Source organism: Eurosta solidaginis, chromosome 1, assembly GCF_040869045.1.
Source record: "Eurosta solidaginis isolate ZX-2024a chromosome 1, ASM4086904v1, whole genome shotgun sequence".
Taxonomy (NCBI): Eukaryota; Metazoa; Arthropoda; class Insecta; order Diptera; family Tephritidae; genus Eurosta; species Eurosta solidaginis.
This window is the reverse complement of record NC_090319.1, coordinates 280982011-281007326: the sequence shown is the minus strand read 5'-3', so window position 1 is coordinate 281007326 and position 25316 is coordinate 280982011. Positions and strand designations below refer to the sequence as shown.

Sequence of the window (25316 nt, the reverse complement as noted above, 5' to 3'; positions counted from 1 at the left end):
CTGGATGTTGGAACAATGTAGGGACATTTCCACTGTTGGCTATCTGCAAATTGGTTTGCAGAATGTAACAATATAGAGATTCGCCTCTCTCGTTCGTATCTGCTCCTCTCCACGCATTAAGGTGCGCATTTGCATTTGCGCCTATGACCAACCGCCCTTTGCGCCCTTCCTCCCGTACTAGCCTTTTGCACTCCATAGGTGGAACATCCGCAGAATGGGTTATGTAGCAGGACGCCAGAATAAAAGCCTGCTTATTATTTTGCTCAACGGCCACCACTACGAGGTCCTCAGTAGTGTAATTAGGCAGCATATATGAATTCAAATGTTTCCTTACCATTATTACAGCTCGCACCCGTCCTTCCGCTTGCACGTAGTAAACGCCATACCCATGCGCGCTAAGTCCAGAAACCTTTCCTACTGATGAGAACCACGGCTCCTGGATCAGCGCCACGTCAAACGAATCCTCCTTAAGGGTTAGGAGGAGTTCGCTCGACGCCACTTTACTGTGTTGGAGGTTTATCTGTAGGACTCGCAGCACCATTGGGCTGTTTGCACCCTCCAGCACCTTCCTTTTGACGTCGTCGTCCTCCCCTTGCCCTTTTGGTTTAGAGTATTCGAGGCCGCATTCATACTCTCGTGACTGTTGTGCCGGGTGTTCCTCTGTGCGAATCACAGCACCATTTAGCGGTTGGTCCTATTCTAGCACGTTCGTGGTGACGCCGGGGACCTCCACCTGTCTTTTTTCCCTTAGGCTTTTGAGATCCTTTTCGACTTCGCCCACCTCTAGCGTGTTAGGGTTTTTATCCTCGGGACTTCTTTCCTGAGTCGCATGTAGATTTTGCCAGTGCCAAAGGACATTTTGCCAAGCTGCGTGTACAAAATATCCTCCGCATGCTTGTTTATTTGGAATATGTAGAATTGACCATCGTCGGTAGGCCGAGATACAGTAAGTAACTTCCAATCCTGTGTCGGTATACTCGGGATCTGATTCTGCAAAAGTCGCAGTGTATCCTCCGACTTCATCTAGCATGGTATCCATACCTTAACTTTTGGTACCGCAAGGATTTGCGCTTTATCCACCACCTCAAACCGCGCGTTTGTGCCTTTCCTTTGGAGGTTTGGAACAACTTCCTCCAGCCACCGCAAGCTCGCGATGTTGTCGCACGCTATCATCTTCACACCATTATACCATCCCCCCGAATCAAAGGTTGGACGGGGCTTACTTGGTTGTTCCCGCATCATCTGAAGCATTAAGTTTATAAGGTCCCTCTCCGCAGATCTTCACCTTTCAGTAGTCATTTCTCCGAAAGGACTGCTACGATCAACCAGCGCCACAGTCAGTGATTGCTTTGCCGCATCACTCATCTTCTCGGGAAAAGCAGGAGTCTTAGTGTTATCTCCCTTTGGCACCTCCGAGAAAGCCGGAGTCTTAGCGTTAACTCCCTTTAGCGCCTCCGAGAAAGCCGGAGTCTTAGCGTTAACTCCCTTTGGCTTATCTCCTACTTCCGTAATTTTAAATTCCCTCTGACTCGCAGCTTTCGAGGTAGTTGCTACCTCGCTATTGGAGCCCATCTCTTTTACAGTTTTGGGCCTACTTGTCTTGTCTATGCGACTGCCCTGCCTCGCGGATCTAGGGCTGGGTCCTTTCTGCCTCTTGAAAACAGGCTTGTCGCCTTCCGCCGAACGTTGCCTCTTCATTCTGCCATTTGACGCTTCTCCCTACTCGTACCGGTTGCAGAACCGAGGGTTTCTCGCAGCAAACCTTCTGAACTGCCCTCGCTTGATCTCCACTTCTGTCGGGTCGACCATTGCTCCCAAGCGTTGTACAATTCTTAGTGCTGCACGGTACTGCGAGAGAGCTCTTTTACTTCCTCTGCTCCGTACCCTTCTCCACTCTTCTCTCCGTTTTCATTTGTGTGCTTCTCCAACACGGAGTTCATTGAATCAGCATTACTCTCGCTCCCCGAGTCCGACGCATAGCTTAATTCGTATTTTTCGTCCTTGGATTGCGACTAAGTTCTCCTCTTTACATCTTTCCTATTACAATCAGGTAATGAGTCGTTCATCTTGGTCGTACCTGCCTGACAAGGCGGGCTCAGCGGTCCAGTATTATATACGGGGAAAGAACCGTCCGCCAAAGCAGCGCCCCTTACTGTGGTAAGGCCATTAATACTTCCCGAGGTGGCCCGGTATCGGGAAGGCTCCGTTCGAATACAGCACGGTCCGCATAACACCCTGCATTACGGGGTTGGCAGTTCTTGGTCACCGACATCCCACCGCCCTCCTATGAGGCGAAACGGCGTAGATGTCAGTCCTAAACCGCTCCGCCTCATAGTCGGGCGCTATGGAGTTCGGCTAAGCCCTCACACCAACGAAAAGGTGCCTACCCTAGTGAGGGTACGATAAGAGCAAGAGTTATTGTTGTTGAGCCCGTTTATCACTAAATACACTGCCCCTAGGTTTTGGGGACTTTTATCGATGGTTATGGTTCCTTGCTATATATATATCCGGCACGTTGCGGTAACAAACACCATCTCGGGAACGATTTAAATTGACCACATTGAACCTTCTAGGCCATTCCGCATCTCACCCCCTAGTTCCACGAAGAACATGGCATCGGCATAGCCTCCGCTTGTAAAAAAACAGGATTCGTAAATGAGGTTGGCAATTGGAGAAACTATAAATTGGGCTCGAAACTTCTTTAAATTGTTGCGCTACACGGTCCCTTCAATCATTTGGGCATTTTAGTCACCTCTTACGACAAGCAAAGCTGCCACGGGTATGTGTTAAGTCCCTTAACCTGCTTGGGGCTAAGAGTGAGAGTAACGAGTGAGACTAAGAGTAAGGGTAAGAGTACGAATGGGAAAATGAGCAAGAGCTAGGGTGAGAGTAAGAGTAAGAGTAAGAGTAAGAGTAAGAGTAAGCGTGAGTAAAACTAAGATTAAAGCAATACTGCGAGTGAGAGACAATTTTATAGAGACTAAGAGTTAGAGCAGTAGTAAGATTAAGAGACAAAGTAAGCGTAAGGGACAATAAGGGAGTAAGATTTGGAGAAAGAAGAACATTTAAAGGAAGAAAGTGCAAACGCGAGGGTAAGAAGAAGGGGAAAAGAGTTAGAAATATCGTAAGCACGAGAGGGTGATACATTATTTAATTAAAACAGACTGCTGACAATATAAAAATAAATCCATAACTCTTCGATACCAACTCGAAAACTTTATGCTAGATAATCTCCATCTATAATAAATCGATAGCGTTTTGACTGCCTAACGATAGCTTATTATAAATATTCGATAGCTTTTCGACAGCATATCGATGATTTCTCGGCAACACATTGATACATTTTTGTAAACAAATCGATATCTTTTTCATAAAAAAACAACTCTTGCACATCAAATGGACAACTTTTTAATAGCTTGACGATAATATCTGGGTAGCATTCCGATGAGAGATTGATAACTTTTCGATATGCAATCGAAAACTTTCTGAAAACATATCGATAAGTTTTCGGTTAATAATAGATAAGCTTTCAATATTGAATCCGAGAACTTTTTGGCTTTTACATTAAAAATTAACAGCTGTTCAATAATAAATCGATAGCTTTTCGGTAACATTTAGATAACTTTTTGATAAAAATCAACCACTCCTCGATATAAGATCGATAAGAAACCGATTGACAACACTTTTATAAGATATCGATATATTTTCGATATCAAATCGATAATTTGTTGACAACATATCGATATGTTTTCGATAAATAACCGATAACTTTTCAATAATAAACTGATAAATTTTTGAAAAAATATCAACAACTTTCGATAAAAAATCGATAGGTTACTGAATTTTCTGCCCATAACAAACCAATAAAACATTGATAAAAGATCGATAATTCATGTAGCTTTGTTAGCGATAGCAATTTATAGCAATTCGTTAACAAACCGAAGACTCGTATTATACATAGCTCGTCGATACCATATCTTCAACACACCTTCTATTTCTAACTAGCTTCGTGTACAATGTCCATCTTAATTTGACAAATTTAGTAACATAAATAAACATTACATACTAACGCTTATCTGCTTAACGGTTTGTTAGCCAAGATCTCATAACCTCATATTTGGTTAAAAACAAATTGTTAATAATATTACACGTTACAAACCATTACACACTGTCGTTATCATCACTTTTGTCTGTCCATTCGAGTGTCATTGATAATTGCTGGTAATAGAGCGTATAATTGCGGTTACCCGACAGGGGACATCAGCTGGGCGTATAGAAATTGAGAACTAGTAAAAGATGGAATAATAAATGGCAAGCAAAAAACGACAAAAAGAACTAAAAGTTCTGGGAGGAAATGTATGGATATGTCGCTTCCCGGTAGTAATTTGGTGTCGAAAAACAGCGCAGCCAAGCAACGAACAACGTGCCCGCTTTGTGTTAAAAGTTCAAGGACTCCGAGTTGTTATGAGAAAATTCTATGCAGGCATAAGTTTATCAGATTTCAAAAAACCAACTAAATTTACTGCTTCTTTTGTGTAAAACCATTACTGTGCTCGTTTGCCTTAATTTTTGGTAATTGTTTACTTTAGCTCACAACTGCCAAAAACCCGACCAAAAATATCGGGAGAGGTGTCAAAAGACGCGTTTTGATCCCAGGACCAAAAAACCGAAAAATGGCCCCGGAGCGCTACGAAACCGGGGGTGGAATCTATAGTATTTTTGCGCAGAATACCTTTCTGCATTGGCGGCCTTCGGCTGCGCTTATAAAAAATTACCCTGGGTGAGTCCAACACCGGTTTGGAGACCAAAACTATATCCGCGCAAAACTACTGGGTACTACAAAATCATCAAAACAACAAAAACCACATAAAAATTTTCAATTTTTTTTGCAAATATCTCCGAAACGAATTTCCGTCTTCGGATTCGTGATCCTGGGTGCAAAGCGCGTCTTTTGACACCTATCCTGATATTTTTGGACGAGTTTTAGCAGTTGTGAGCTAAAGTAAACAACTACCTAATTATACTCAGTTGAGCAGAGCTCACAGAGTATATTAAGTTTGATTGGATAACGGTTGGTTGTACATATATAAAGGAATCGAGATAGATATAGACTTCCATATATCAAAATAATCAGGATCGAAAAAAAATTTGATTGAGCCATGTCCGTCCGTCCGTCCGTCCGTCCGTCCGTCCGTTAACACGATAACTTGAGTAAATTTTGAGGTATCTTGATGAAATTTGGTATGTAGGTTCCTGAGCACTCATCTCAGATCGCTATTTAAAATTAACGATATCGGACTATAACCACGCCCACTTTTTCGTTATCGAAAATTTCAAAAACCGAAAAATTGCGATAATTCATTACAAAAGAGAGATAAAGCGACGAAACTTGGTAGCTGAGTTTAACTTATGACGCAGAATAGAAAATCAGTAAAATTTTTGACAATGGGCGTGGCACAGCCCACTTTTAAAAGAAGGTAATTTAAAATTTTTGCAAGCTGTAATTTGGCAGTCGTTGAAGATATCATGATGAAATTTGGCAGGAACGTTACCCCTATTACTATATGTACGCTTAATAAAAATTAGCAAAATCGGAGAAGGATCACGCCCACTTTTTAAAAAAAAATTTTTTTTTAAGTAAAATTTTAACAAAAAACTTAATATCTTTACAGTATATAAGTAAATTATGTCAACATTCAACTCCAATAATGATATAGTGCAACAAAATACAAAAATAAAAGAAAATTTCAAAATGGGCGTGGCTCCGCCCTTTTTCATTTAATTTGTCTTGGATACTTTTAACGCCATAAGTCGAATAAAAATTAACCAATCCTTTTGAAATTTGGTATGGGCATAGATTTTATGACGGTAACTCTTTTCTGTAAAAATGGGCGAAATCGGTTAATGTCACGCCCAGTTTTTATACACAGTCGTCCGTCTGTCCTTCCGCATGGCCGTTAACACGATAACTTGAGCAAAAATCGACACATGTTTAATGAACTTAGTTCACGTGCTTACTTGAACTCTTTTTATCTTGGTATGAAAAATGAACGAAATCCGACTATGACCACGCCCACTTTTTCGATATCGAAAATTACGAAAAATGAAAAAATGCTATAATTCTATACCAAATACGAAAAAAGGGATGACACATGGTAAGGTAATTGGACTGTTTTATTGAAGCGAAATATAACTTTAGAAAAACTTTATAAAATGGTTGTGACACCTACCATATTAAGTAGAAGAAAATGAAAAAGTTCTGCAGGGTGAAATAAAAAAACCTTAAAATCTTGGCAGGTATTACATATATAAATAAATTAGCGGTATCCAACAGATGATGTTCTGGGTCACCCTGGTCCACATTTTGGTCGATATCTGGAAAACGCCTTCACATATACAACTACCACCACTCCCTTTTAAAACTCTCATTAAAACCTTTAATTTGATACCCATATCGTACAAACTCAATCTAGAGTCACCCCTGGTCCACCTTTATGGCGATATCTCGAAAAGGCGTCCACCTATAGAACTAAGGCCCACTCCCTTTTAAAATACTCATTAACTCCTTTCGTTTGATACCCATATTGCACAAACTAACTCTAGAGTCACCCCTGGCCCACCTTTATGACGATATCTCGAAACGGCGTCCACCTATGGAACTAAGGATTACTCCCTTTTAAAATACTCATTAACACCTTTCTTTTGATACCCATATCGTACAAACACATTCTAGAGTCACCCCTGGTCCACCTTTATAGCGATATTTTGAAACGGCGTCCACCTATAGAACTAAGGCCCACCCCCTTTTAAAATACTCATTAACACCTTTCATTTGATACCCATATGGTACAAACAATTTCTAGAGTCACCCCTGGTCCACCTTTATGGCGATATCTCGAAAATACCACCACCTATACAACAACCACCACTCCCTTTTAAAACCCTCATTAATACCTTTAATTTGATACTCATATCGTACAAACACATTCTAGAGTCACCCCTGGTCCACCCTTATGGCGATATTTTGAAACGGCGTCCACCTATAGAACTAAGGCCCACCCCCTTTTAAAATACTCATTAACACCTTTCATTTGATACCCTTATCGTACAAACAATTTCTAGAGTCACCCCTGGTCCACCTTTATGGCGATATCTCGAAAATACCACCACCTATACAACAACCACCACTCCCTTTTAAAACCCTCATTAATACCTTTAATTTGATACTCATATCGTACAAACACATTCTAGAGTCACCCCTGGTCCACCTTTATGGCGATATTTTGAAACGACGTCCACCTATAGAACTAAGGCACACTCCCTTTTAAAATACTCATTAACACCTTTCTTTTGATACCCATATTGTACAAACAAATTCTAAAGTCACCCCTGGTTCACCTTTATGGCGATATCTCGAAAATACCACCACCTATACAACAACCACCACTCCCTTTTAAAACTATCATTAATACCTTTAATTTGATACTCATATCGTACAAACACATTCTAGAGTCACCCCTGGTCCACCTTTATGGCGATATTTTGAAACGGCGTCCACCTATAGAACTAAGGCCCACTCCCTTTTAAAATACTCATTAACACCTTTCATTTGATACCCATATCGTACAAACAATTTCTAGAGTCACCACTGGTCCACCTTTATGGCGATATCTCGAAAATACCACCACATATACAACAACCACCACTCCATTTTAAAACCCTCATTAATACCTTTAATTTGATACTCATATCGTACAAACACATTCTAGAGTCACCCCTGGTCCACCTTTATGGCGATATTTTGAAACGGCGTCCACCTATAGAACTAAGGCACACTCCCTTTTAAAATACTCATTAACACCTTTCTTTTGATACCCATATTGTACAAACAAATTCTACAGTCACCCCTGGTCCACCTTTATGGCGATATTTCAAAAATGCGACCCCTATACAACAACCACCACTCCGTAGTTACTTTCTTCGAAGTTGTACAAAAGTGTTTTACACTAGGTGGTCGGCTAGAATTGAGCCAATCAGACCATTCGCAAACCATGTTCCAGAATTAACACAACCAATAAACGCATTACTTAAGCTAAATTTGAGTGCACAAACATACGGAGATGTTACCGGAATTCTCAAGTACATCAACAAGTTCGAATGTACCTTGCTGTCCTCAATTTGGTTCAAAATACTGACTACCATTAATGAAAGAAACATCGTACTCCAAGCTAGAGACGCCACCATAGAAGCTGAGGTCTGACATCTAGATGCCTTATTAGCTGATTTGAACTTGATCAGGAACCAATGGGAAACAATTTTAAACGAATGCAAACCAGTTGCTGTTCAATTGAACATCTCGCCAAAGTTTCAGGACATTCGAAAGAGAAAACCCTAAAGACGTTTTGAAGATAATGGACATTAGCTGATTACGTATGATCCAGAGTCTGATTTTAAAAATAATACATTCTTGGTGATCGTTGATTCAATGCTATTATTATAAAAAAAATTGCAGCGAAAAAAGCAAGAAGAGCCACTCTCTGATATCCGAACCTTCTATATTGAATAATTAAAATTTATAATCATCATTATATTTATCAGAAATGTACTAAAATGTTACCAAATAACTAGAAAAAAAATTTGAAACAATATGTGGCTGTTAAAAGAGACAATAAAAAAGTATAAATATCATTAAGTTGATGTGGGAAACATTTTTGTTGATGTAATTCATCAATACCCAACAAGCAAAGTAAACGTAATGTAAATTTATAAAAAGGTTTCTCAAACACTAAGCTTACAAAACGTTGATTTTTATACTCAGCTGAGCAGAGCTCACAGAGTATATTAACTTTGTTCGCATAACGGTAATCAATAACGGCATAAACTAATCGAGATAGATATAGACTTCTGTATATCAAAATGATCTGGGCGAAAGAAGAAATTTATTTAGCCATGTCCGTCCATCGGTCCGTCCGCCCGTAAACGATAACTTGAGTAAATTTTGAGGTATCTGGATGAAATTTGGTACGTAGGTTCCTGGGTACTCATCTCAGATCGCTATTTAAAATGAACGAAATCGGACTATAACCACGCCCACTTTTTCGATATCGAAAATTTCGAAAAACCGAAAAAGTGCGATAATTCATTACCAAAGACGGATAAAGCGTTGAAACTTGGTAGGTGGGTTGAGCTTAGGACGTTGAGTATAAAATTAGTAAAATTTTGGACAACGGGCGTGGCACCGCTGACTTTTGAAAGAAGAAAATTTGAAAGTTTTGCAAGCCGTAATTTGGCAGTAGTTGAAGATATCCTGATGAAATTTGGCAAGAGGGTTATTCCTATCCCTATATGTGTGCAATTAGCAAAATCGGACGACGAACACGCCCACTTTTTAAAAAAAAAAATTTTTAAGTCAAATTATAACCAAAATTGAATATCTTTACAGTATATAAGTAAATTATGTCAACATTCAACTCTAGTAATGATATGGTGCAGCAAAATACAAAAATAACAGAAAATTTCAAAATGGGCGTGGCTATGCCCTTTTTATTTTAATTTGTCTAGAATACCTTTATTGCCATAAGTCGAACGAAAATTAACCAATCCTTGTTAAATTTGGTAGTGACATAGATTCTATGACAATAACTGTTTTCTGTGAAAATGGGCGAAATCAGTCGAAGTCATGCCCAGTTTTTATATACAGTCGGCCATCTGTCCTTCCGCTAGGCCCTTAACACGATAACTTGAGCAAAAATCGATATATCTTTACTAAACTTAGTTCACGTATTTACCTGAACTCACTTTGTATTGGTGTAAAAAATGGCCGAAATCCGACTATGACCACGCCCACTTATGAAAAAGGAAAAAATGCCATAATTCTATAGCAAATACGAAAAAAGGGATGAAGCATGGTGATTGGTTTGGTTTATTGACGCAAAATATAACTTTAGAAAAAACTTTGAAAAATTGGTGTGACACCTGCCATATTAAGTAGAAGAAAATGAAAAAGTTCTGCAGGGCGAAATCAAAAGCCCTTGGTATCTTGGCAGGAATACTGTCCGTGGTATTACATATATAAATAAATTAGCGGTAGACGACAGATGATGTTCCGGGTCACCCTGGTCCACATTTTGTTCGATATCTGGGAAACGCCTTCACATATACAAAGAAGGCCGACTCCCTTTAAAAATACTAATTAACGCCTTTCATTTGATACCCATATCGTACAAACAAATTCTAGAGTCACCCCTGGTCCACCTTTATGGCGATATCTCGAAAAGGCGTCCACCTATAGAACCAAGGCCCACTCTCTTTTAAAATAATCCTTAGCACCTTTCATTTGATTCCCATATCGGAAAAACATATTCTAGAGTCACCCCTGGTCCACCTTTATGGCGATATCTCGAAAAGGGGTTGACCTATAGAACTAATGCCCGCTCCCTTTTAAAATACTCATTAACACCTTTCATTTGATTCCCATGTCGTAAAAACGCATTCTAGAGTCACCCCTGGTCCACCTTTATGGCGATATCCCGAAATGGCGTCCACCTATAGAACTATGGCCTACTCCCTTTTAAAATACTCTTTAATACCTTCCATTTGATAACCATGTCATGCAAACACATTCCAGGGTTACCCTAAGTTCATTTTCCTACATGGTGATTTTACCTTATTTTGTCTCCAAAGCTCTAAGCTGAGTATGTAATATTCGGTTACACTCGAACTTAGCCTTATTTACTTGTTTGCTTACAAATTGTTTAGAAATAAGCGTGACAAAATCGAAACGGCTCGTTGCTTTGAAGCTTATAAATGTAAACTTATAAAAAATTTCTAAAATAAAGCTTTTTATAAATGTTTCCCAAAACTTTTTATAAATAATAATTTTTATTTCAATAATATTAACAAATATATATCTGTATGTTCTAATTCTGAATTTCATGCATACATTAAATGAAGAATGGCTGCAATTCTAATGTGTTGAAGGAGAATCCAGGAAACGGTTTAAATGCAGCCATTCCCTCTCATGAATAATAATAGTTTATGAAAATAATTTGAAATTTTCCAAGTTGAAAAATAGTGACAAATAGTTTTCTCGTTTTTTTTTTTTTGTAAACATTTACCATATACTTGCACAGCTAAATTATTTATTAACATTTGCCCTCAAAGCTTATAAAAAGTTTTCTGAAAAAAATTTAAATATAATTAATACTGAAAAGGTTTATACATATAATATTTTACACAGCAAGTTTATTTAAGTTATTTTTGAAAAAATTTACAGAAGTGCCAGGTGGGTAATGATTCATGAATGAGACGTCAATAGTTCAAATTAATCAAATGTATTAGTGGATGTTTGCGGATGCTGTCGCCGTGGTGTGATGGTAGCGTGCTCTGCCTACTATACCGGAGATCCTGGGTTCACGCCCCTCGCAAATCTACATACAAAATTTTAGACACAAGTTTTTTCAATTAGAAGAAAATTTTTCTAAGCGGAGTGTTTGGCAAGCACTCCGAGTGTATTTCTGCCATGAAAAGCTCTCAGTAAAACTCATCTGCCTTGCATATGCCGTTCGGAATCGGCATAAAACAAGTAGCCGGGCACTTTGTAGGTAAAAACAAGAGGAGCACGACGCAAATTGGAAGAGAAGCTCGGCCTTAAATCTCTTTGGAGGTTATCGCGCCTTACATTGGTGGATATTTTATAGGGGGCCTGTAAATTGTTTAGTCCCGGGCCCGGATTTTCTCTCTACGGCCCTATCTCTGACTAAAAACAACCGTGCAATGTTTGGTTATCTCATTTCAAGATTTATGTTTGGAGCAACCAGTATTAATAGTCACATTTCTAGTAGGAGCGCAGGGATACCTTTTCAGCTGACCCCGATAAATTTCTCTATTTCAAAGTTTATTTTTGTCACCGCCATTGAAGCAGTACTGCTTGTTAAACCAAACAAGTCTCACTGATACATATAAGTGTCGCAGCATTCTGAAGTTATTGAAAGCAATGCACTGCGAGTTTAAATGAAGGTCAGAAAACCTGTAAAGCTGAAGATTAAAATATTTAGAACATCATTCAGTTCTCACTTGCAGTCATGGTGATGATACCTTTCCAATAGCAAATCGATAAATTTTTGATAACGAATCGATAACACCGACAACTCATCGATATCTTTCTGATACTAAATCAACAACCACAATAAAAGACAAATTTTCGATAGTAAATCGATACCTTTTTATACTCAGCTGAGCAGAACTCACAGAGTATATTAATTTTGTTCGCATAACGGTACCCCATAACAGCATAAACTAATCGAGATAGATATAGACTTCTATATATCAAAATGATCTGGGTGAAAAAAGAAATTCATTTAGCCATGTCAGTCCGTCCGTCTCTCAATTAACACGATAACTTGAGTAAATTTTGAGGTATCTTAATGGAATTTGGTATGCAAGTTCCTGGGCACTCATCTCAGATCGCTATTTAAAATGAACGAAATGGGATTATTACCACGCCCACTTTTTCGATATCGAAAATTTCGAAAAACAGAAAAAGTGCGATATTTCATTACCAAAGACGGACAAAGCAATGAAACTTGGTAGGTGAGTTGACTTTATGACGCAAATTAGAAAATTAGTAAAATTTTGGACAATGGGCGTGGCACCGCCTACTTTTAAAAGAAGGTAATTTAAAAGTTTTGCAAGCTGTAATTTTGCAGCTGAGTATGTAATGTTCGGTTACACCCGAACTTAGCCTTCCTTACTTGTTGATAGTAAATTTATAAATTCTGATAAGAAATCGTTACATTTTTCGTAGGAAGTCCAAAAGCCTTTGTTAAATCTTCAATAAATTACAGATAACTTTTCAATAATAAATCGATAACATATACATAACTTTTTTATAATAAACTGATTGGTTTTTGGGTTCCGGGTGGGGGATATCCATGCAATCAATTTTTAACTTATTTGACTTTTTTATTTTAATTTCGAAGTTTTAATGTTAGTAACTGTGAACAGCTTTTCAGAAACAAAACTATAAAATAGAGATGATGTTGAACGTTTCCAGTTTCTTCGCCTCGCGAAACCTGACATTATCACCGCCCAAATCATCGGCGACCTTATTTACAAAATGGACGCGCCAAATGTTGACCATATTGAACATCCATTCGGTGGTATTACGCTACCGACTCTCTTACACCCTAAAATCTTGGGTGTGACGTTCGATCAGAATCTACATTTTGGAGAGCATGCATCCGCAATTGTACCGAAGATCCAGGGTCGTAATAAAATTCTCAAATCTCTTGCCGGCAGCACTTGTGGTAAAGACAAAGAAACGCTGGTCATTACCACTTAAAAGAAATTGGCCGACGCTCCCCGATATGGTCGCCAAGCTTAAAGGTTACTCACTGGAAGAAAAAAAAGGCCTGCCAAAATACTGCCCTCAGAAGCGCTACAGGCTGTCTTATGTCCCCAGAACACCATATACACAATGAGGCGAGAGTACTCCTCATTAGGGAGAGAAATGAAATACATACTAACCAAACAGTTTCTGTTAAATACCCTGAAACCTGGGCATCCCAAAAGACATCTCATTGATGAGGCTACACCGCCCAGGGGCTTAGGAGGTTATTTCCATAAGAATTATGAGGAAATACGGCACCTGAGAATACAGCCGTATGAAGTAAAAAAGTACAAGCAGGTCCTCAGTGATATCCACAAACAGGATGCCAGGAAATGCCCGGCAAATCCGGTACTCAAAGAAAAATACCCAGAACTAGCGGAGGAGGAACGCAGTCTTTCTAGGGAAACGCCCCTCACTCTAGCTCAACTTCGATCTGGGTATTGTAACAGGTTATACCTATCCAAAATCAACTCCGACATACAAAATGTATGTCCAGCTTGCAATGTGTCCCCACATGACACCAACCATCTCTTCAATTGTAATGTGGAACAACGCTTCTCATTATGGTCAACCACTGTTGAAACAGTTAGAGGACAATGATGACAATTTGTGATTGGTCGCACCTATTTGGTGGGGCGAAGCACTCCGAAAACAACAACAACAACATCTGTAAATTCCGCTCTACCTCTGCAGTACTCCAATAGTTCAATTTATTTTAATAGAACTCGTAATGACTATATACAATTCGCTGCTGCTTTTCTATCAAATTAACGATATCAAAATATTAACCCTTCGCTACTGATGTCCACTGCAGTGGACATGACTTTGAAGAGACAGTTATTTTGAATTTAAAACTTTTAAGCATTATTTTCGGTGGACACGGTCCTAGCGGTTTATTGCGTGTATAAAAATAATATTCCCGCTAATTGCTTTAAAATTTTGTCGGTATTGTGCAGGCTTTTGTGAAGGAAGGTTGAAATATTATATTTGATATGTTTGTTGTTGAATTCTTCATCATACAAAGTTTTTATGTTTACTTGTGTCAGCGATATTTTTTAGCTCGAAATTTTCTCTTTGAATGGTTGTAAGTGGGACATGATTGGAATTCAGGTGAGTTTTCTACAGAGATAAAACCTTATGTCCTTTATAATGGACATGAGTAGTCAAGAGTTGTAAGTTAAGGGAAGATAATATTACTTTGTAGGTAAAAGTTATGATGGCTAGGCACAAATTGTTGACAGATAACGAGATGGTTGGCGTTCTAAATAATTTCTCGAATTTCGACGATGAGTCGGATAATGATAAAATTGATTCCACAGCGCTAACTAGGAAACGTTATGAAGGAGATGGAGAGGTGGGATGTGACGATACGAGTTGTGAGGAAAGTGAAATGGAACGAGAGCTCAGTCCAGCATTTCAAAATCATCTTTTTCGACACTATCCTCAATAAGGAAAGAAGAGAATGCTCCACAAAATGAGTATTTTTCCGTGAGAGTATTGCGTTAAGTTTCAGTTTTCTACTAGAAAAATAAGTACCCCAGAAGCGGAAGCGAGAAATTAATGTTTTGATTGGGCATATATAACTCAGAAATGAGACATTCAATGGAGGAACTCCCGCAGTAATTACCGAATTGGTGATTTTAATTTTACCCACCTGTTCAGATGCCTAAAGGACTCCAAAGTGAGTACGAGTATTTCCAAAACTACTTGCCGACTCAATTTTTTGAAGATGCATCCAACTTCACTAATCTTTATGGTGTGCAGAAAGAATCAAACTTTCAACCAACTAGTCCAGGGAAAATTCGGAAGTTCAGTATTACCATTATTTGCTAACAATATGACATGTAATCATTCTTATGGGCTGTGAACATTTGCATTTAGTGTATACTAGTCTACCCCCACAAACCCAAGATAAATTATATAGCGTAAGACCTATAATGGATTCTATTCGGAAACGATTATTGGAGCAAGAGGTGGAGGAAATCCTTTGTGTTGATGAACAGATCATGCCATTTAAAGGGCGCCTGGGAGTATATACGTGGTAAGCCTTGCTGGAAAAAGTGGAATGCCTATGATTTTGTTGAGTAGCAGGGGTTTTCCACTGAAATTTAATTGTAAATCAAACAAACTTGGTTTTGTTGCTTCAATCAAATGGATTTATTGGCTTTCAGAAAAAGATTGTTTTAAACTATTTTCAAAATATCATGCATATACCCTCAATGTTCTCAAAATGCAAGTAAACGACGTCGAAGCAATGCAGTTCGTTGTAATGAAAGGATGCAAGCAAAAAACACACTCTTATTGCACGAAATGCCCACCTCTGCATTCGTCGAAATTCCTACTATTTTGGTGAATCCCATTCAAATTTTTATTTTTCTCTAATAAAAATTAATTTAGTTGTAAAATTATTTCAATTGTTTATCTCTTCTCGAAATTTTTTGACCTTACTGCCTTTTAAATTGACTACCTTGGCTACCCATATCCAGTCAGGTGGACGTGAAATTCTGACCACGCCCATATAAGGAGGCGATTTCTGTTTTCACTAAAGTGCTTCCGAAACTCCTTACAGTAATTACCATTACTTAGAAAAATACTTGTAACGCGTACTAGCTGGCGGTAGTGAAAGGGTTAAACTAATTACAACAAGACAGTTGTCGCAAACGTGTCTAAGCTTGTCAAATTAACACGATTCAATATGCCCTTTACAGCTTTGTCTTCTGACTGTTAAAACTTTCGGTTATTGTTTTTATAATCAAATCAACATTAAATTTCAAATTGCTCATTTATCGTGAGACCAGACTTCTATTTAACTTTATTCCCAGATAAAAGAATAACCAATACAAACAACCTCGAGAGGTCAAAGCATTCTTTAAAAAAAGAAAATATATGCAAATTTTATGTAAATATAATATTTGCAAATAGCAGTCGCTGTAGTTCGCGTGAAATTTATTTACAGTAATTTGTGCCTTACCGAATATTTTATTTATTTAAGTACGAGATCAGCGCGCAGAGAAGCGCGCGTGGCTTTGACTTTATACAAATTTAATATTTGCTAGAAGTAGAAACAAAAAAGAATAATTTTTTTTGAAATTGCTGCTGATGAAGCCATTAATGACATAACTCAAACATGTAAACACAAAGTTTCACACGCGCGCATATATTTGAAACGCATTGCTACATATCAAAGCTTCGTTTGCATCATCATTGACTCATTTAAGTTATTATTATTTATTTTATTAATATTTGATAAGAGTACCTAGTTATGTACATACATACGTAAGCACATAAATGCTTATATAACTGCATGACTATATAAGATTTTTTGAAGAATAATTGAAAAAAGCTCAGTCATATGAGTAGTTTCATGAAAAAACGATTTATGACCATGCAACGATCATAAAATTTGAAAAATCAAAGTTTTGGTATTTTTCCTGAGATATTCAAAGCTGAATTCAATGGTCTGGTGTAGCATACAAATTTGTTGATATAGAACTTGTTAACGTTCTCGTATGGAATTACCCTTCAAGATACATTCCGCTCATCTAAGTATGCTTTCATGCAAAATTTCGTTTCAGTTAGCAACAGAAAAGATGACATCATTAATAGCGTTTTCTTTTCTGAAATAAATTGTTGCCTAAATAAATGATAAAGCCTTAATAGAGTTACTCCTACCCCAGAAAATTTTCAACATTTATAGTGCATCTAAAAACATAAATGGCTACCCCGTTTTCACAAACGCGCTGTAAAATAATAATAAAAATTCATTAACAATTATTGATTCTATTTCAATTTTCTTCGCTAAAAATTTGTGAAGTAACGGAGATAAATTATCACGATCAGCTGGTTTAGCAGGGTTACACTGCCACACCGTCATTTTATGCAGGGTAAAAGTGTAACGTTTTTGCGTTGCGAGCAAGCAACAATTTTCACAAAAGAACGAAATACCCTGTAAACGCGTTGCCTGCTTTTTAGAATAAAACAAAATATATTTACAACCCTTGCGCGGTGTATAAAAAGCGTAACACTTTATTAAGCACTTTGCTTTGAGTATTCTAATGGAAAAAAAACGCAAATTGACTTGCTAATTTGTCAACTGGTATAGTTAAGATTAAGTCGAGATGACGAGAACAATTTTATTCGTTCTTATTACTTAGTTTGAGAAATTGGAAAGGTTTTCAATAATTTCCCAACTAAAGACATCTTTAAAAGTAAAACACACCCAATATCTGTAAAGGGTATACGCATGTTGTGAGTTAATGTAGGAGGTCGAGAATAATTAGGGAACTTCCTCCAAACCGCAACTTTTTCATAAGTTTGCGCTATTTTCCAAGTTTAAGAGCTTCAATAAGGGGTTTGAGAGCTTTCATTAGCAGACGTAATAAATCACGCTTCCGACGATAGTCGTGCGATATGATCTTTATTTCGTACACATTGTTACGAATATTAGCAAAACTAAGGGGTGCTGCTATCTCTAAGCCGATGCTAAACAATGATATCATGCACATCCATAGATCAATCATTATGTATCTACATAAACGAAACAATAATTGCGTCTACACATATGTACCATGTACGTATACGAGCAGCGGAGAATCAATGCATAAACACATGCATATACCTAAGATACTCCTGAAAGTATGCAATGAGAGAAGCTATAAAATCGTTACAATTGGCGTCAGAAGAAGAATTGTTGAATAAATTCCAGAGTACAACAAGGACATGGCAAAGTTCAGTGAATTGAAGATCCAGCAACTGAAGAAGGAGTTGGAAAGCCGTGGATTGAATACAAGCGGCGTTAATTTCGAACTTCAGGCACGGTTATGAGAGGCAGTTGAAGCAGAAGGAATTGATGTGGACGAGTATGTCTTTTATCCTGATGGGGACGAGACAACAACAAAAATTGAGGAGAAAAACGAAACATCGCAGACAGTTACGAGCACAGACTTGAACATGATTTTGGCTGCAATATCTGCTCAAACATCGACAATGTCATCTCAACTAGAAAAACAGAAAACGTATATGTCATCACAATTTGAATCGCAGGAGACACGTATAACATCCAAGATGGAAGCACAGGAGACACGTATATCCGAAATGTCGTCGCAAATGTCATCTCAGCTGGAATCGCAGGAGAACCGTATAACAGCGAATATTGAAGCACAATTGGATGAACAGAAAACACACATGGCGTCACAAATTGCAGAACAATCAAAAGAGCAATAGGCACGCATAACATTACAACTCTAAGCCCAGGAAGAGCGTATGAAAGATCGTATACAGGAGTTGCAACTAAATCGCCAAGCAGTTTCAGCGAGTAATCCAAAGGTAAAAACACCATCCTTTGACGGTTCTGTTCCTTTCCAGGTCTTCAAGCTATAGTTTGAGAAAACCGCAGCAGTGAACAACTGGAGTGTGGAAGATAAAGTTGCTGCACTGTTCGTGGCATTGAAAGGACCTGCAGCGGAAATCTTACAGACGATTACAGAGTACGAACGGAACAGTTATGACGCATTGATGTCTGCTGTAGAACGACGTTATGGAAGCGAGCATAGAAAACAGATACTCCAAATTGAGTTGCAAAACCGTCACCAAAGAGCGAATGAGACTTGGCAGGAGTTTGCCTCGGATGTTGAAAGGTTGGCACATTTGGCAAATGCGGACGCACCCGTGGAGTACACCGAGAGGGTAAAAATCGAGAGTTTTATAAATGGCATACGGGACGGAGAAACGAAGCGAGCGACATATGCAAACCCAAAACCCACATTCGCAGAAACGGTATCCCATGCACTGACTCAAGAAACAGCATTGCTTCTGTGTAAGCCAGTTTTCAAAGCACGCCGTGTAGAAAGGCCAGAGTGGATAGACGCAATATTGGAGGCGCTGAAAGGATCGCAAAAGCGGAGTGAAAAAGTTATCAAATGTTTCAAATGCGGGAAGCCCGGTCACATTGCACGTCATTGCGATCTTGGTCCTGGTAGTTCCAACTTGGGTGGCCGTAAACGCAAAGCTGGAGGAGATGAGCAAGAGTGTTCCAGATAGAAAAATCGAGAGCTAGCTCCAGCTATTGAATGTCCTGTGATATCTGTGTCGCAAATTTGAAGGAAATCCAGCAGTCTTACCGTCAGAGGGAATGTGGATGGCAAGGAGCGTGTACTGACTGTAGGTACGGGCGCATCTCATTCCTTTATCCGATCTGACTTGGTCAACAGGAGAGTAAGACCGTTACCTGGAGCAAGGTTGCGTACGGTCACTGGCGAGTATAACCAAGTTCAGGGTTCAAGTGATATGCGAAGTCTTGATTGGAAAGGTCACGGCTCTACACAAATTCGTTGTGGCGAAGATCGTTGAAGAAGTCATATTGGGAGTGGACTTCTTGATTGACCATGCCATCAAGATCGATATGCAGAGAAAGGTGATGCGTTACGAGACCCAGGATATATCACTTAACTTCAAGTTGGAGAAAGGGTTCAGTAGTAATCGAGTGCTGGTTAAAGAGATTCGACAAAAACCGCAAAAGTCAAAGGCAGCAGATCGGGCAAGGGTTGATGGAACGCATGGGCTAAATAAATCAAAACCGAAGGTACCTGTGAGAGAAACACTGGCATTGAAAAGCCCTAACCCACGTACTAAAACGGTGGAAAGAATTTCGCAGAAAGAATGCAAGGGTGGTTTCAATCCAGAACACCCTACTGTTGTGAAGCGTCGGAACGATACTGATTATGCAAAGCAAATCCGTCCAGCGCAAGCTCTACGAAGTAGTTCATTGGCCACACAACAGAGTGTGAAGGAACGAACCAGGGTATTGAGTAGTACGATGAAACACAGGTACGATGAGAACAATAATTCGAAATGATCTGCTGATATAGTGCTTCTTGCTTTAACCTGATCTACTTTCTCAGATTGTTGAGCAAGGCTACAATTATTCGCATTCTCGTCAGGCGAGCTTTCAATAGCCTGTGCTAGATCCTTATCATCCTCATTCTCGGCCAATAAGCACACACCATCAATAGCTTCGCACTATCATCCTCTATATATGGAATTATAAATACTCCTGTGCTTGGTCTTTCTTCCTTGGACTGTGTATTTTGATATTGGCCAATAAAAGATTCCGAACGTTGTATTGTACAAATGAAATCATACGAGTTCAAAAGATTATGTGTACAATCACTGCAAATACGAGTCGGCAGCAACTGCTCAGGCTTTTTTAGTTGAAGTCAACATTTGGATATCATTGGCACGCAAACTTTGTATATACAAATTTTTTAAACAAAGTATTTCATTTCCGAATTCTACTTCGTCGGCGAGGGAAGTTGAGTCTTCCCTTCCATGTAAGCAAATGCGGCAGCATAAATTATTTAATTTTACAACAGTCCTAGGAGCTTCCATCATCGACAAAAAGGTGCAGGACATGAATCTTTGTGTAAATTTGAACTTCTGATTGGCAAAGAAAGAAAATGTATAATTTTGTGTAAAACCGTGCAGCGAAAAAGCCAGCAGTTTTTATCAAACGAGTTAACAACGCAGCCTAAGACCTTCATAGGGATTATAATCATAACCAGCATCTTCCGCAACCACACCACCCTTTCTCCGCTAACCCCATCGAGTATTTGCTGCTCGGTTTGTCGCTGACAACATTGTCGCCAATGACTGTCGGATTGGTGTGACCATTTTCCTCCATATAATACTCGATTGCGCTTTGCAAATTATACGGTAGTTCTTGAGGCAAATAGTCTAACAGTCTTGCGCGTACACTTTCCACAATGAGCTCCTCAGGCGTTTCATCGGTGAACATTTCCTTTGCATTATCCCAAGAACGATCTTTTGCAATGCGTGTCAAATAACTATAAATATCACCCAATCCATTGCCTGCAATAGATGAACTTTATTTTCAACTCCTTATATGTTACACACATTATTATGCATATTAGAATTAGCCATAACCTTGACGTTTTTTTTCTGTCGTCAACATGGTCAAAATTATTTTAGCTGTTGGTCTATCTTCAGCCAAATCATTTGTACAACAATAAAATATTTCTATTATCGCATTGAAGTCGTCTGTTAATTCGAATGTTTGTGGTAGTGGTGGTCGTGTGCCACATGCTTGTTCCAGTATATCTATATTATCCTGATCTGATATGGATGTGCTACTTTCATCAATCGATTCACTTTTCGCCGTGTCATTATGGTTTATATTGTTACATTCCTCGTCATTTTTAGATGATCTGTAAGTGTGTGTGGCGGTACAAGGGCAATGGTTAGTCCAAAACTAAATATATCAGCTTTACAATCAATAATTTCCAATTCGTCTATTACCTCAGGTGCGCACCATATATTTGTACCTACATAACGCAAATGTGGATGTTTGGTGAAATCAATTTTTCCATTTTAATCTAATGGTAAGCTTACACCAAAATCACACAATTTACACATTTCGAAATCGCCTTTAACCAAAACATTCAATGATTTTAAGTCTCCGTGTAATAATTTGGCTTTGTTGTGTAAATAATCTAAAGCATTTGCCATATCAACTATCATTTTAAGCGTATAGTTCGCGGGCAATGGCCCTAAATTATCATCGTTAGGTTCTTCCAATATGGAGCCCAATGACGTTTTGCAACACTCCAGTGCTAACGATTCTACACCATCCGCACCTTTGATAGCACCACGAAAACCAACTATATTTGGATGAGATAGCTTTCGTAAAATTTCTGCTTCTTCGTGAATGCGTGCATTGAAGAGAGCTGCGTGTTTATTTGCTCGTATCGTTTAAGAAATACGCTTCACCGCCCATGGTGAACGCATTTGGCCACATTTTGGTGAACGCTCCAACTTATAAACATTAACTCCTGTGCCATAGCCAAGATTCTTCATAAATGGTGATGGTGGCATTCGCAGAGGTGTACTTAATTCCTGGATATTTTGCAAGTGTATATTTTGTTTCAAACGTTGTGGAGTCTCCATTGTGGTAATTTTTCGGAGATTACTATCTTATTGCTTGTAAAACTATTACAGTACTTAGTAAAACAAAATAATTCATCAATGGACTGGCCTTAAATTTTCGTTTACGATCCCCTTCTAATTGCGCAGAACTAATAGTATTATTAGTTAGTATTCGTATCAAGTCCAATAAGATACGCTTCGATTTTAGCATATCAATTTTGTTTAAAACCAAAAAAAAAAAAATTGGTAAATGGTGGTATTCCCTCAGAGTTTCCAAGACTGTGGAATGTCAAACGGTACGTGTCCACGAATTGGACACATCATGCATACAGGCAATAACATCTGCATGTTGAATTGCATATCTGCAAGCCGTGTTAAAGTTTTGTTTTTGCTCATCATAAAATCTTGGACTCAATGTACGATCACGATATATACTTAATATGTTTAGATGTATACTTTGTCTGCGGCCAGCTCAGATTAGAATGTCAGCTTTATATTTCTACTATATGTAAATGGACGGCAATCTGAAACGAGAAGAGAAAAAGATGGTATTAGTCGAGCTAGCCAGTAAATAAGAAAAAATCCACGTTTCCTGGAAATTCAAAACAAAAGGAAACAAAAGGTGAACCACTCGAGACCGAAATAATTTTCGCGGTTTATTTGCATGGTTTTCATTGTTAAAAGGCTAGTGCACAGTCAAAACGTAAAACATAAACAGAAACATGTCACCCTCAACTGTGGTCTCGCTTTCATGATAAAAATTGTTTTTGTGGTTTGAAGTTCCGATAAAGTTTCGTCAGTCCTTTTAGATTGAAATCCAAGCAAGAATAACGTAGTGTCATATACGCTTTCGATACTACAAACAAGGGAGAAATTAAACTTTTTCGAAAAGACTATAAATTTTATGTCGCTTCAGGACTCTGACGCGAGCTTTCCCTAAATAATACATGACATGACCATTATGTCTCATTACGCTGCCAAATTGGCAGCACCGCACAACTGCCTCATTTCAGTGAGTGGAAGAGTTATCAGCTGACAGCTCTACAAGTTACCACACTCGATAGTGTAGGCTATCCCTGCCAGGGTTGTGTTGAAATCAACAAACACACCACAATTTGTGATTCTCACACAACATGGCCCAAATCAACACAAAGAGTGTTCCCAGACGGCGAATAAAGGCCTCTTTACATCTGTCGCACATTTATCTGCACGACGTCATTTGACTGGTCATTTTACAGTCATTCATAGGTTATATTCATAGTCACATTTGCATGGGCGTGGGTAAGTTTTGTGACGAAATTTTTGTAGGGCAATTACAAGGAGCCGTGACAACACACGAGTTTACCGTGATATAATGTATATTGTCGCGTATTGCCTGCCTTAGGCAAACACCAAAAAATATAGTTTGCCCTAAGTCTATATTTAATAATTCTTAATCTTACTATTGGTGGCTTTCAATATCAGCAATTTCATTTTGATGAAACTATTTTCAAAACGAAAGGTCATTTTAGGCGTATGTCAATCAAAGTTTACTAAACCTAACAGTGGGTTCAACCACTACAAGTCACTACCTCGGCAGAATAACCGAAACAGATTATTCATCCCAAATGAACCCTTATCCCGAGTACGCCAACCAATAGGTCAGCCAGAATCGACCCCGGGTCTCCGGCAATTAGCCACCCAACCAACCTATGCAGCGATATTACTAAACGCTACCATTTCCAGACATGCCTGGATTTGCATTCAAACGCTCCAAAACCGAGGCACGCCCAAATGCGTTCACCATCGCTTGCCGTCTGTGCACCAAACCGCACGGAGTGCGATTGTGCCCAATTTACCGTGGTATGTCGACTGAGGAGCGACTACGTGCAATACTCATCCACCGCTATTGTCCCAACTGCCTATCCCCGTTCCACCGCCTGGAAATCTGCCCCAGCCAAGACCGATGCCGACGTTGCAGTGAACCACATCACACGACGCTACATATGGACGAGGATCAGCCGTCGCCACCTCAAAGCAAGCACAACGACGACGATGCGAGCTCGTATGGGGTCCTCTTCATCCATGTCACGGAGCAAACTAAATCGTGGGCCCAGCAAGTCGAGGAAGAAGAGAGGCTGGCCAATGCAGCAGAGGTAGCCCAATCGGGCAGCTTAGAAACGCCACGATTCCGGCCCCCGTTACGTCATGAGAGACCTGAGAGCCGCTCGCCTATGCACGGCGCTTTCGCGCGCTTACAAATCGGGGATGGTGCGGAGACACGTCCTTTCCGCCCATCGCACCGCCCTACTGGTAACCAGCGTGACGACGCGGAACCGCGTCCGTCCCGCTCGTCACGACAGTTCACTGAGAGGGCGGCCCCTAATAAGATGCGCAACAACCATAGAGCTCTCGTGAGGCAACAACAAACCCCCACTGGCTTCAGGAGTGGTAGACTCCGGGACAATTTAGCGGCACCGACTATAACTCAAGCATTGATCGCCATCGCGCCGACAGCCATATTCCGAATTGAGGCAGGAGGCCGTTTACACCTGGTCCACGCCCTGTTAGATGCCTGCGCTCCCACCAGCATTATCGATGCCAATCTGTGCAAGGATCTACACCTGGAGCGTAACAATACCGCACGTCTTTCGAGGTGCACCGTCGTTCTTCGAGGGAAGTATGGGGTAGCGGGAAAGATCACGACCCAAGCCACCGTAATATCGAACTATGCCAGGTTAAACCCCACGCCAAATCTGGTCCCGTCGGTAGCGGCCCCATTCCAGTTCAAGAAGCTGGCCGATCCGACATTTTACCGATCGTCCCCAGTGCTGCTCACTTTGGGCGCCGACGTCTACGCCAGTATTATGGTCGGAGGCACACCCACATAAACTGTCGGCGGGCTCCTTACCCAAGCCACAATTTTCGGCCTCGTCGTGTCCGGAGCCCACCCCCTATAAAAAACTTTAATTATACCACAAGGTGCAGTTTAAACCAAGCAACCCCA

The 25316-nt window shown here is 39.5% G+C and overlaps 1 protein-coding gene, 1 long non-coding RNA gene and 1 pseudogene across 20 annotated transcripts in view; 1 reads left to right on the top strand and 2 right to left on the bottom strand.

Moving 5' to 3' along the window:
• LOC137237381 (uncharacterized) overlaps positions 1–25316 on the top strand; it is a 617434-nt gene that overhangs the window by 322125 nt on the left and 269993 nt on the right. The gene's annotated exons all lie outside the window — the stretch shown is intronic.
• LOC137237383 (uncharacterized) overlaps positions 1–25316 on the bottom strand; it is a 253773-nt gene that overhangs the window by 196577 nt on the left and 31880 nt on the right. The window lies entirely within an intron of this gene.
• The window catches only part of LOC137237380 (lymphokine-activated killer T-cell-originated protein kinase pseudogene), a 41750-nt pseudogene continuing 31726 nt past the window's right edge, over positions 15293–25316 (bottom strand).